Source organism: Piliocolobus tephrosceles, chromosome 19 (assembly GCF_002776525.5).
Source record: "Piliocolobus tephrosceles isolate RC106 chromosome 19, ASM277652v3, whole genome shotgun sequence".
Taxonomy (NCBI): Eukaryota; Metazoa; Chordata; class Mammalia; order Primates; family Cercopithecidae; genus Piliocolobus; species Piliocolobus tephrosceles.
Window position 1 is genome coordinate 9,771,772 of NC_045452.1, and position 13,152 is coordinate 9,784,923.

The 13,152-nt window shown below is 46.4% G+C and overlaps 1 protein-coding gene and 1 pseudogene across 1 annotated transcript in view; one reads left to right on the forward strand and one right to left on the reverse strand.

Annotated features, from left to right (window-relative positions):
- Positions 1 to 13,152, reverse strand: part of TTC28 (tetratricopeptide repeat domain 28) — a 496,632-nt gene that overhangs the window by 396,403 nt on the left and 87,077 nt on the right. The window lies entirely within an intron of this gene.
- Positions 4,935 to 5,365, forward strand: LOC111525327 (annotated as a pseudogene).

Here is a 13,152-nt window from a genome sequence, read left to right on the forward strand (position 1 = left end):
GGTCCTGCGGCGGGAGGGCGCGGAGGGCGGGCGCGGCCGGGCATAGTCGCGGGCCGGCTGAGGACCGAACGCGGGCGGACGCCTCACAACCCCATCGCGGCGGCGGCGGCGGCGGCTTTGTGGGTCGCAGGCTCAGCTCGGCTCCCCCGGCCGTCGCGCCGCGGCCCTTTCATCTGCTCCACGTGAGGGGTTATCCCCGCCCCGGCAGCGTCGTGACCCGCTCTCCCCTCCCTCCCCGCCCTCGGCCTCCGCCACCGCCGCAGCCGTGGAGAGTGAGAAGGCGGGGCAGGCGCGCCTGAGGCGAGAGGCGGGGCCCGAAGGCCGAGAACGCCCCGCCCCTCCCCGCCCCGGCTTCTATCTTTGCTCCGCCCCTTTATTCTCGCTCCGCCCCATCATCCCAGCTCCGCCTCCCGCCCGCGGTCTGCGCTCCGCCCCGTCGTCCTCGCTCCGCCCCCGTCCGCCGTCTTGCTCCACCCCATTATTCTTGCTCCGCCCCCCCACCGGTCGTCTCTACTCCGCCCCTTCGGCCTCGCTCCGCCCCTTCGGCCGCGCTCCGCCCCCGCTGCGCTCCGCCCCCCACGGCAGACATTACTCCTCGCGGTTGCTAAGAGTTCGGCGGGAACGGGGACCGCAACCTGCTCCGGACCATGCGCGTCCTCTATGGAGGCGCCACGCGTCCTGGTCGGGTGCAGGAGTTAGGGCCATTTGATCTTGAAAGGCCTTGTCCTTCCTGATTCCCCCGCCCCAGTTCACAGTTCCCAGGAAGCTTGATCGCCGGCTCTGGGTTCTCCATTCCCACCCCCACCTCCAGGATCGAACGGGGAAGGCCGGGATGGTCGGGGCAGTTTGCAGCTTGGGTGGTGTCCAGTTCTTGCACAGGTGTCGCCTAGACAGCTTCTCTCTCTGAAGTCTGTACTGAAGGAGTTGGTGAAGACTTTGAGGACCTTCTGATGGAGTTCATCTTTCTGCAGCCCCAGAGACTGTAATTCAGACACCGTCCCCAAAAGAAGTCCGGAAACTTTGAGTCTCGCCACGTGCAGGCCAGAGGAGTCCAATACCATTATCACCCTCTATGCACAGACTGCTGGCTGCCAAACTAACATATCTAAGGCACGTGCTCAAGGGCTCAGAGGTTCCCACTCACCCAGAAAATAAACTTCTAATTCCCTGCCCCTTTTTGGAACATGCCTTTTCCTTCCTCATCTAGTCCTCTGAGAATTGAACCCCTCCTTCAAAAGCCAGATCCATTTCCCACTTCCTCTGTGGAGTCTTCCTTCCCTGGCCAGAATAGCTTTGTTCAGATATTTGCAAATATTTGGTTAGGATGAATCTGCTTCTACTTGCTACCACACCCAAAATATTAAAAAGACAAAAAGAAAGAAAGAAAACTCATTGAGAATTTTCTTGAGTAAACAACTTACCAAGGTTACATTTTAAAGCTGAAAAAAAAAATCTAATGTGTAACAGAAAACACACTTGGCCGGGCGCGGTGGCTCACGCCTGTAATCCCAGCACTTTGGGAGGCCGAGGCGGGCGGATCACCAGGTCAGGAGATCGAGACCATCCCGGCTAACACGTGAAACCCCATCTCTACTAAAAATACAAAAAAAAATGAGCCAGGCGTGGTGGCGGTGCCTGTGGTCCCAGCTCCTCCGGAGGCTGAGGCCGGAGAATGGCGGGAACCCGGGAGGCGGAGCTTGCAGTGAGCCAAGATGGCGCCCGCTCACTCCAGCCTGGGCCACAGAGCCAGACTCTGTCTCAAAAAAAAAAAAAGAAAACACACTTGAGAAAAATGCACAAATCTGTATTACCACATTTGGACCACCCAGAGCTTCCGCTTAGGAGGGAGGCACCTGGGAAAGCAGGACTCTGGAGGGAGGTGCTTTTTAGTTTCTCCAAAACCGAGTCTAACCAGTGCTGACTGCAACTAGGCACCATCGGTCCTGACAATGACCCCCCACAACGTCTTTTTATTTTTTCATTTAGATACAGGGTCTCCCTCTGTCGCACAGGCTGGCATGCAGTGGTCTGATCACAGCTCACTGTGGCCAAGTATCGAACTCCTGTGCCCAAGTATCCTCCCAGCTCAACCTCCTGAGTAGCTGGGACTACAGGTGCCACACCCAGCCGCCATCCAGGTCTTAATTAAGGGGGAGGGCAAATCTCTGTAGCTCATGGATGACATTTTGCAATATTTAAAATTCAAAGACACTCACCACCAACTGATAAATGGATAACCAAATGTGGTCTATCCATGCAATGAGATATTATCTATCAAGAAATGAAATACTGGCCGGGCACAGTGGCTCACATCTGTAATCCCAGCACTTTGGGAGGCCGAGGCAGGCTGATCACCTAAGGTCAGGAGTTCGAGACCAGCCTGGCCAACATGGTGAAACCCTGTCTCTACTAAAAATACAAAAATTAGCCGGGTATGGTGGCAGGCGCCTTAATGCGAGCTGCTTGGGAGGCAGAGGCAGAATCATTTGAACCTGGGAGGCGGAGTTTGCAGTGAGCTGAGATCCAAACCTGGGGGACAAGAGTGAGACTTCTTTCAAAAAAAAAAAAAAGAAATGAAACACTTGGCTGGGCACGGTGGCTCACACCTGTAATCCCAGCACTTTGGGAGGCCAAGGCTGGTGGATCACCTGAGATCAGGATTTTGAGACCAGCCTGGCCAACATGGCAAAAACCCATCTCTACTAAAATTACAAAAATTAGCTGGGCATGGTGGCATGTGCCTGTAATCCCAGCTACTCAGGAGTCTGAGGCAGGAGAATCCCTTGAACCCGAAGGCAGAGGTTACAGTGAGCCAAGATCACACCACTGCACTGTAGCCTGGGCAACAGAGTGAGACTCTATCTCAAAAAAAAAAAAAAAAAAGAAAGAAAAGGAAATGAAATACATGCTACAACATGGATGAACCTTGAAAACATTATGCTAAGTGAAGAAGCCAGACCCGAAAGCCCACATACTCTATGATTCCATTTATATGAAATGCCCAAAACAGGCAAATCTATAAAGACAGAAAGTAGATTAGTGGTTGCCAGGGGATGGGGGAAGGCAGGAATGGGTAGTGAGTGCTAATGCGTTTCTCTGGAGGGTGATGAAAATATTCTGGAATTAGATAATGGTGACGGTTGTACAACTCTGTAAATATACTAAAAACAACTAAATCGTACACTTCTAAAGGGTCAATGTTATGGCATATGAATTTTTTTTTCTTTTAGAAACAGGGTCTCACTGTCAGGAGAGTGCAGTGGCGCCATCACGGCTCATTGCAGCCTTTACCTCCTGGGCTCAAGTGATCTTTCAGCCTCAGCCTCATGAGTAGCTGGGACTACAGGTACACACCACCACACCAAGCTAAATTTTTTATTTTTTATTTTTATTTGTAAAGACAGGGTCTTGCTATATTGCCCACATTGGACTCAAACTCCTGAGCTCAAGCAATTCTCCCGCCCGAGTCTCTCAAAGTGCTGGGATTAACAGGCATGAGCCACCACACCTGGCTGGTATGATTTATATCTCAAAATAGCTGTTAAAAAATATTTCCATCTAGGCATGGTGGCTCACGCCTGTAATCCCAGCACTTCGGGAGACTGAGGCAAGCAGATCACTCGGCATCAGGAGTTCAAGACCAGCCTGGCCAACAGTGAAACCCTGTCTCTACTAAAAATACAAAAACTAGTCGGCTGTGGTGGTGCACGCCTGTGGTCTCACCTACTTGGGAGGCTGAGGCGGAGGTTGCAGTGAGCCGAGATTGTGCCGCTGCACTCCAGCCTGGACAACAGAGCTAGACTTTGTCTCCAAAAAAAAAAAAATTCCATCTTTAGTGGTATTTTCATGCAAACACACACACACACACACACACACACACACACGATACAGCATAAGGATATCCTCTGCTCTTTGAAGTCTTAGCGCACATTTCACACCCTCAACAGGGGCTACCCTGGCAATGCTCTTTTAAACTGCAATGTGCCCCCGTCATCCACTTCTATCCTCCCTTGGCTTGCCTTCCCCTATCCCTGTGGCATTTATCATCTTCTAACATACTAAATAATTTGCATATTTATTTTTGTCTGTCCTCCACACCCCACATGCACACATACCAGAGAACAAGCTCTCTAATGACAGAGATCTTTGTCTTGCTCAGTGACTTAGGCCGAGGCTGCCTGACCCAGAGTACGCACTCAGTAAATATTTCTTGCATGAATTAATGACTAAATGAATGAGTGATAACCTCATCAATGTGTATTCCTCCCATTTTGGAAACATTTGGGGCAGCTTTTAAACAGCTGCATTGGAGCATTGGGCTTCATAGGACCAAAATAAATTGAGTGTGAAGAAGAATGAACATCCTTTCCTCAAGAAATGCAATGCAAACCCACATAAGGGTCAGAAAACAAACCAGTTTTGATTTTTTAAAGTCTACTTAAAGAAAGATATGAGGCCAAGCACGATGTCCCATGCCCGTAATCCCAGCACTTTGGGAGACCAAGGAGGGTGGATCACTTGAGGCCAGGAGTTTGAGACCAGTTTGGCCAACGTGGCGAAACTCCATCTCTACTAAAAATACAAAAAAGTTAGCCAGGCGTGGTGGCACATGCCTATAGTCCCAGCTGCTTGGGAGACTGAGACAGGAGAATCGCTTGAACCCAGGAGTCAGATGTTACAGTGAGCCAAGATTGTGCCAGTGCACACTCCAGCCTGGGCAACAGAGTGAGACTCTATCTCAAAAAAAAAGAAAGAGAGAAAAGGAAAGATATGAAAGCTGGGCACTGTGGCATGTGCCTATAATCCCTGCTACTCAGGAGACTGAGGTAGAAGGATCCCTCAAGCACAGGTGTTCAAATCCAGCCTGGGCAACATGGCAAGACCCCATCTCTCAAGAAGAAAAAGGAAAAAGGAAGGCCCGTGGCGCCGACAGGATGGGCAAGTGTCGTGGACTTCGTACTGCTAGGAAGCTCCATAGTCACCAATGAGACCAGAAGTGGCATGATAAACAGTACAAGAAAGCCCATTTGGGCACAGCCCTGAAGGCCAACCCTTTTGGAGGTGCTTCTCATGCAAAAGGAATCATGCTGGAAAAAGTAGGAGTTGAAGTCACACAGCCAAATTCTGCCATTAGGAAGTGTGTCAGGGTCCAGCTGATCAAGAACGGCAAGAAAATCACAGCCTTTGTACCCAACGACAGTTGCTTGAACTTTATTGAGGAAAATGATGAAGTTCTGGTTGCTGGATCTGGTCACAAAGGTCATGCTGTTGGTGATATTCCTGGAGTCCGCTTTAAGGTTGTCAAAGTAGCCAATGTGTCTCTTTGGCCCTATGTAAAGGAAAGAAGGAAAGACCAAGATCATAAATTTTAATGGTGAAAACACTGTAGTAATAAATTTTCATATGCCAAAAAAAAAGAAAAAAGGAAAAGGAAAAAGGGCCTCGGCAACATAAAGTGACCCCCATCTCTACAAAAAAACAAACAAACAAACAAAAAAAAAACAGCCAAGCATGGTGGTGGGCACCTGTGGTTCCAGCTACTTGTGAGGGTAAGGTAGGAGGATCTCTTGAACCCAGGAGGTGGAGGCTGCAGTGAGCTAAGATCGTGCCACTGCACTCCAGACTGTGCAACAGAGCAAGACTCTGTCTCAGAGAGAGAAAGAGAAACATAGGCTTAATAAGATGTAGTTCAGCAACACAGAGGTAGCATGATTCATCTTTTAGCAGTGTGAAGCTGTTCAGAAAGGAAATATTCACTGAGTAATGAAGTTTCACCAAAATCTGGCAGGCAGCAAGGGGAGATAGAAAATAACTTCAAATAAGAGATAAGAGCCATCAGCTAGGACAAGGAAGGGATCCACAAGCTGGATCAAGTGATAGAAGTGAAGCACATTCATTATCTTGTGTGGCACATCCCTAGCAGATCATCCTGGGTGTAATTTAACTTATTTCTTTTCTTGCTTATCAGACACAGCTCAGAAGAAAATAACTGAGAACCAGTGCATCAGCATTGGTTAAAGCTGCCAAACCTTTGGCAAATCTTACTGACTTAGGCCAAAAACTACACAAAGCTTCAGGAAATGTTCTACCAGCAAAGTTCTATTTATATGACTAAATAGTGAGTTCAGGGATTTCAAATTCATAAACATATGATTTAGTACCTAAAGAGACTGTATCTGTGCTAAATAAACACAGATGCATATGGTATTCTACAACAGAAGAGGGGTGGGTGAGTAGACAACAGATACATGAAGGTTTGCAAACATTATGTATATATGGAAGGAGACATCAGAAACTAATAAATGGTTGTCTTGGGAGAGGCATCTTAGTGACTGGGAGGCAAGGAATAAAGGGAAACTTACTTTTCCCTGAAAGTCGGCCCTCCATTTCTGTGAGTTCTGCATTCATGGATTCAACGAACCATGAATAGAAACTATTCAGGAAAAAAGGGCCAGACACGGTGGCTCACACATGTAATCCCAGCACTTTGGGAGACTGAGGTGGGCAGATCACAAGGTCAGGAGATCAAGACCATCCTGGTTAACATGGTGAAACCCCCATCTCTACTAAAAATACAAGAAAATTAGCTGGGCGTGGTGGCAGGCGCCTGTAGTCCCAGCCACTTGGGAGGCTGAGGCAGGAGAATAGCAGGAACCTGGGAGGCGAAGCTTGCAGTGAGCCAAGATCGTGCCACTGCACTCCAGCCTGGGAGACAGAGTGAGACTCCATCTCAAAATAAATAAATAAATAAATAAATAAATAAATAAATAAATAAATAAATAAATAAAAATAAGGTGGCTGGGCACAGTGGCTCACCTCTGTCATCTCAGCACTTTGGGAGGCCGAGGAGGGCAGATCACGAGGTCAGGAGTTTGAGACCATCCTGGCTAACATGGGGAAAACCTGTCTCTATTAAAAATACAAAAAATTAGCCGGGCATGGTGGTGGGCGCCTGTAGTCCCAGCTACTCAGGAGGCTGAGGCAGGAGAATCACTTGAACCCAGGATTTGGAGGTTGCAGTAAGCCGAATTCGCACCACTGCACTGCTGCTTGGGTGACAGAGCAAGACTCTGTCTCAAAATAAATAAATAAATAAATAAATAAATAAATAAATAAATAAATAAATTATACAGGAAATGTGTATAGGTTATATATGAACTGTACACTATTTTTTTTTTTTTTTTACAAATTGTTCTAGTGATTCTCCTGCCTCAGTCTCCTGAGTAGCTGGGATTACAGGTGCCCACCACCATGCCCAGCTAATTTTTTTTCTATTTTTAGTAGAGACGGGGTTTCATTATGTTGGCCGGGCTGGTCTTGAACTCCTGACCCCATGTGATCTGCCCGCCTCACCCTTCCAAAGTGCTGGGATTACAGGAGTGAGCCACTGCGCCTGGCTACTGTACACCATTTTATATAAAGGATTTGAACATCGTCGGATTTTGATATCTGCAGAAGGTCCTGGAACCAATCCCCCATGGATACCAAGGGACAACTGTATATCCTTTGTACCTAGTGAAGTTTGCTTCACGTGCATTTTATTACATATTCAAAAGTAATAAAAATAAATAAAAAGACTAACATGCTAAATCAACTGATTGTAACATTCATTTCCTATATGCAAATAGATTCAATAAACTGTATTGAACATCCATGTGTACCACTGGAATATGGAAACAGATTGGCCTGTAGTTATGGAAGATGTCACCATTGGGGAAAGCTGAGACAGAAGCCCTATGTACTATTTCTGCAACTTCTAATTATTTAAAAATAAAAACTAAATTTAAAAAATGGGGCTGGGCGTTGGGTGCGGTAGCTCACGCCTGTAATCCCAGCACTTTGGGAGGCCGAGGTGGCTGGATCACAAGGTCAGAAGATCAAGACCATCCTGGCTAACACGGTGAAACCCCGTCTCTACTAAAAATACAAAAAATTAGCTGGGCGTGGTATCAGGCGCCTGTAGTCCCAGCTACTCGGGAGGCTGAGGCGGGAGGATGGCGTGAACCCAGGAGGCAGAGCTTGCAGTGAGCCGAGATCACGCCACTGCACTCCGCCTGGGCGACAGAGCTAGACTCTGTCTCAAAAAAAAAAAAAAAAAAATGGGGCCGGGCGCAGTGGCTCATATCTATAATCCTGGCACTTTGGGAGGCCGAGGTGGATGAATTGCAAAGTCAGGAGATCAAGACCATCCTGGCTAACACGGTGAAACCCCATCTCTTCTAAAAAAATACAAAAATCTTAGCCAGGCGTGGTGGCGGGCACCTGTAGTCCCAGCTACCAGTTACTTCGGAGGCTGAGGCAGGATATTGGTGTGAACGCGGGAGGCAGAGGTTGCAGTGAGCCGAGATCACGCCACTGCACTCCAGCCTGGGCGACAGAGCGAGACTCCATCTCAAAAAAAAAAAAAAAAATGGCCAGGGCGGTGGCTTACATCTGAAATCCCAGTACTTTGGGAGGCCAAGGCGAGTGACTCACTTGAGGTCAGCAGTTTGTGCCCCACCTGGCCAACTTGGTAAAACCCCGTATCTACTTAAAAAATTTAAAAATTAGCCAGGCGTGGTGGCATGTGCCTGTAGTCCCACCTACTCAGGTGGCCAAGGCAGGATAATTGCCTGGAAGGCAGAGGTGGCAGCCAGCCGAGATCATGCAAATGCACTCCAGCCTGTGCGACTGAGCAAGACTCCATCTCAAGAAAAAACAACAACAAAAAAAGCTAAATTAAAAAAATGGATTAACCAGTCTCTCTATTCAAGTAGTTCCTTTCTTTTTCCATTTCTTCCTTCCATCAGGAAACATTTATTACTGTATGGGACAAAGAAATCAATAAAAGATTTTAATAAAATATAAGTACACATTAGCATTTTACAAAATAATTTTAAGACTTTGAACCTTATGTTGCTTCTTTCAGGTGATCCAGATGTACAACATGCTAGCATTCTTCCACAGTATTTATATCTATTTCTGGAAACTTTCATTTATTGTATTTAAACATCATATAATTCTCTTGAAAGGCACAATAGATGTTATATAGACAAGTAGCGGCAGTTCTTTCAAAACTCTTAGAAGTATCTCTTTGGCCTTTGAAGTATGCCATCAATCTATGTCTACTTTGAGCCTCGAGGCAGAAAGCCAATCTAGGCCCCAACTCATCAGTAGTTTAAACCTTGCTTCAACCTGCCCCTGATTTGCAATGGCTGCCCAGCCGGGAGTCACAAACTCCAAGAGCGCTCCAGGGGCCAGGCAGGGAATGTGACTGAGTGAAGTGGGCCAAATGTAAGCAAAAATAACCAGCAAATGAGATGGTAAATGACAACAGTGCTTCAAATGGGAACACCCTTGGGAGTGGTGGCCTGGGGAATGCATGGCCAGTCCAGAGGGCCACTCCAGCATGTCACTGCTATGGGGAATGTGGAACCAAGACACACAGATCTTCTGATTTGTTCAAAAGAAATAAAAATTCTTATTTGTTTGTAGCATCTCCTAGTTTTTAAATGTTCACAATAGATTTTCTTTTTTTCTTTCTGAGACAGAGTCTTGCTCTGTTGCCCATGCTGGAGTGCAGTGGCACAATCTTGGCTCACTACAGCCTCTGCCTCCTGGGTTCCAGCGATTCTCCTGCCTCAGCCTCCTGGGTAGCTGGGATTACAGGTGCACGCCACCACATCTGGCTAATTTTTGTATGTTTAGTAGAGATGGGGTTTCGCCATGTTGGCCAGACTGGTCTCGAACTCCTGACCTCAGGTGATCCACCCGCCTTGGCCTCTCAAAGAGCTGGGATTACACACGTGAGCCACCGTGCCTGGCCTAAATGTTTGTGATAGATTTTTAAAGATTAGTATTGCTGTGGAGCTAAATGAATACATCTATAGGCCATTTTTGACTCAAGAGACACAGAAGAGAAATTAGACAAAGTAGACACTGATTGGACCAAGTGGTAAAATGATCACTTCTAAGCTATTAAGGTGAGGAAAAGGAAGAAGTTCCAAGACCTCAGAAGTATAAATACTGCACTATATACAGGACACAGTTGTATTCGTGGGCAGCACCCTTGACCACAAGAGGCATCTGTCTTCAGGGTGCAGCATTTAATTGAAGTGGAAATGTAATCATATGCCTACTTGGCCAAGAAAGGCTGATGATGGATGAGGGATCATTAAACCTTCAAAAGATAGGGAAGTCAGGTTGCTTTTACACTGATCATATCTCTATCTGAAGATAAAGAAAAAAGGATTGGGAGAAAACATCAGAAAGAAATAAAGGCCAATTACTTATGTCAAACAATATCAGACAGGAGAGCTTACCACAGAGGTGAGTTAACAGGAAAGAAGATAGTTTGGGTGAGAATATACAGTCCATTCACTGTGAGTGGGAAACAACATCAGCTTGCAGGGAGGTAGTAATGAATAGGAATTACTGACTCAACATCCCTTCCTAGGGTATCACGCCTTCCTGGCCCATGCTATCTCTGGGGGGCTGTCAATCACAGAGCTCAGCATCCCAACATAAGCGGGCATGTGACTCAGACTAGCCAATCAAAGCACTGCACTCCCCTAGCTACAAGCATTGGTTCAGAAGTGGGCATGTGACCAAGGTAGGACCAATTAGAATCTTCCCTGAAATATGATCTATGGCAATTTAGGAGAGAGATCTTTCTTCTCCTCTGGCCTCTCAAACTGTAAGGATTATGTAAACTTAAACTGTGACTTTTTTCCTCAACCGCATAGAAAATGCTGCTATCGCTGCTGTTGCTGCTGCAGGAAAAAGGAGCAGAGACAAGCTGAGATGAGATAAATAAGAAGAGGAAAGGTACTGGTTGCATCCATTTAGCACTTGGATCCATCCCTGTAACTAAAGACTCCTGACAAATGGAGCAGTAAAGCTGACTAGTCCAGTGACTAGCAGCAGCGATAAGAGGTAGACACTCACATACAACATATGCACCAACAAACCAAAGAAACTGAGATTGAGGTGGATCAAGAAACCCAAACTTTCTAAAAGCGGTTGAACCAAACGTAGTTTCACTTTTCAATCTCCAGTATGTACCTCTCAAAAAATCTTTTACAAATCAAGGAAAATGAAAAGGATTCCAAAGCCAGAAACCTAAAATAAAGAAGTGCTCTATGTATTAATTAAGTGAATGAATGAAAAAATACTCAGACTAGAGTTCCTTATCATTTATTGTTATTTTTATTTTACTTTTCCTGAAACAGAGTTTCACTGTATTGCCCAGGCTGGAGTGCATTGATCATAGCTCATTATAACCCCAAACTTCTGGGCTCGAGCAATCCTCCCACCTCAGCCTCCTGAGTAATTAGAATGATAGACATGCACCACCACACCTAGTTAACTTTTGGTTTGTTGTTTTTGTTTTGTTTTTGAGACAGAGTCTCGCTCTATTGCCCAGGCTGGAGTGCTGTGATGCGACCCAGGTTCAAGCAATTCTCCTGCCTCAGCCTCCTGATTAACTGGGATTACAGGTGTGCACCACCACACTCGGCTAATTTTTGTATTTTTAGTAGGGATGGGGTTTCACCATGTTGGCCAAGCTGGTCTTGAACTCCTGACCTCAAGTGATTCACCTGCCTCGGCCTCTCAACATGCTGGGATTATAGGCGTGAGTCAATATGCGTGGCCTGTTTTTGTTTTTGTTTTTGTAGAGACATGATCTTGCTTTGTTGCCCAGGCTGGTCAAACTCCTGGCTTCAAGTGATCCTCCCACCTCAGCCTCCCAAAGTGCCAGGATTACATGCCTGAGCCATCATGTACAGCCTCCTTATCATTTCAATTGAGGGCACTTGGAAGAAATAACTCACAACACAGAAGATGACAAATCTGTCATCTCCAAATGTGACACGGAATTCAAATAAGCCTCGCATTTTGTTGCTGAAAGACACCTTAGAGATCAGAAAACCGACACCTAGAACCTACAATAAGCTAATAGATCAATAAAAGTACACAGCATGGAGGTGCCCAGATCCCTACATGGTCTCATTTATACACAGGTGCTATCTGGCAACAATTAAATACTGAGCACAGACATGATGTGGAAGAGAGATATCCCACAACATTGCCTTCTTCGTTTGTGTGTTTGGGGCACTGGCTTGCAGCAGTGCATCAGTATATGTATATATACTATATACATATATACAGTGTGTGTGTGTGTGTATATATATATATAGATGTGTGTGTGTATGTGTGTGTGTATGTGTGTGTGTGTGTGTATATATATATATAGCCTCCCGAGTAGCTGGGACTACAGCCGCCTGCCACCACGCCCAGCTAATTTTTTGTTTTTTGTTTTTTGTTTTTTTGTTTTTTTTTAGTAGAGACAGTTTCACTGTGTTAGCCAGGATGGGCTTGATCTCCTGACCTCGTGATCCACCTGCCTCAGCCTCCCAAAGTGCTGGGATTACAGGCGTGAGTCACCGCACCCAGCCTGTAGGTTATTTTCAAAGTCCTAGTTTTCATTCTGGATGGTGGGATCATGGGTCTTTATTATATTATTAAAACTCATTGGCCGGGCGCGGTGGCTCAAGCCTGTAATCCCAGCACTTTGGGAGGCCGAGACGGGCGGATCACAAGGTCAGGAGATCGAGACCATCCTGGCGGTCAGGAGATCGAGACCACCCTGGCTAACACGGGGAAACCCCGGCTCGAATAAAAAAAACAAAAAAAAAAAAAAAAAAAAACTAGCCGGGCGAGGTGGCGGGCGCCTGTAGTCCCAGCTACTCTGGAAGCTGAGGCAGGAGAATGGCGTAAACCCGGGAGGCGGAGTTTGCAGTGAGCTGAGATCTGGCCACTGCACTCCAGCCTGGGCGACAGAGCAAGACTCCGTCTCAAAAAAAAAAAAAAATCAAAAACAGGCACGAAACTCATTAACTGGCCGGGAGCAGTGGCTCATGCCTGTAATCCCAGCACTTTCAGAGGCCAAGGCAGGCGGATCCCCTGAGGTTAGGAGTTCGAGACCAGCCTGGCCAACATGGTGAAACCCCATCTCTACTAAAAATACCAAAAATTATAGGCGTGAGCCACTGCGCCCAGCCCTGTTTCACTTTTCACTGTTGCAGAATATTCTGGTAATGGATATAACATAATTTAAATTTTTAAAAATTTTATCTTGAAAAATTTCTTTTTTTTTTTTTTTTTTTTTTT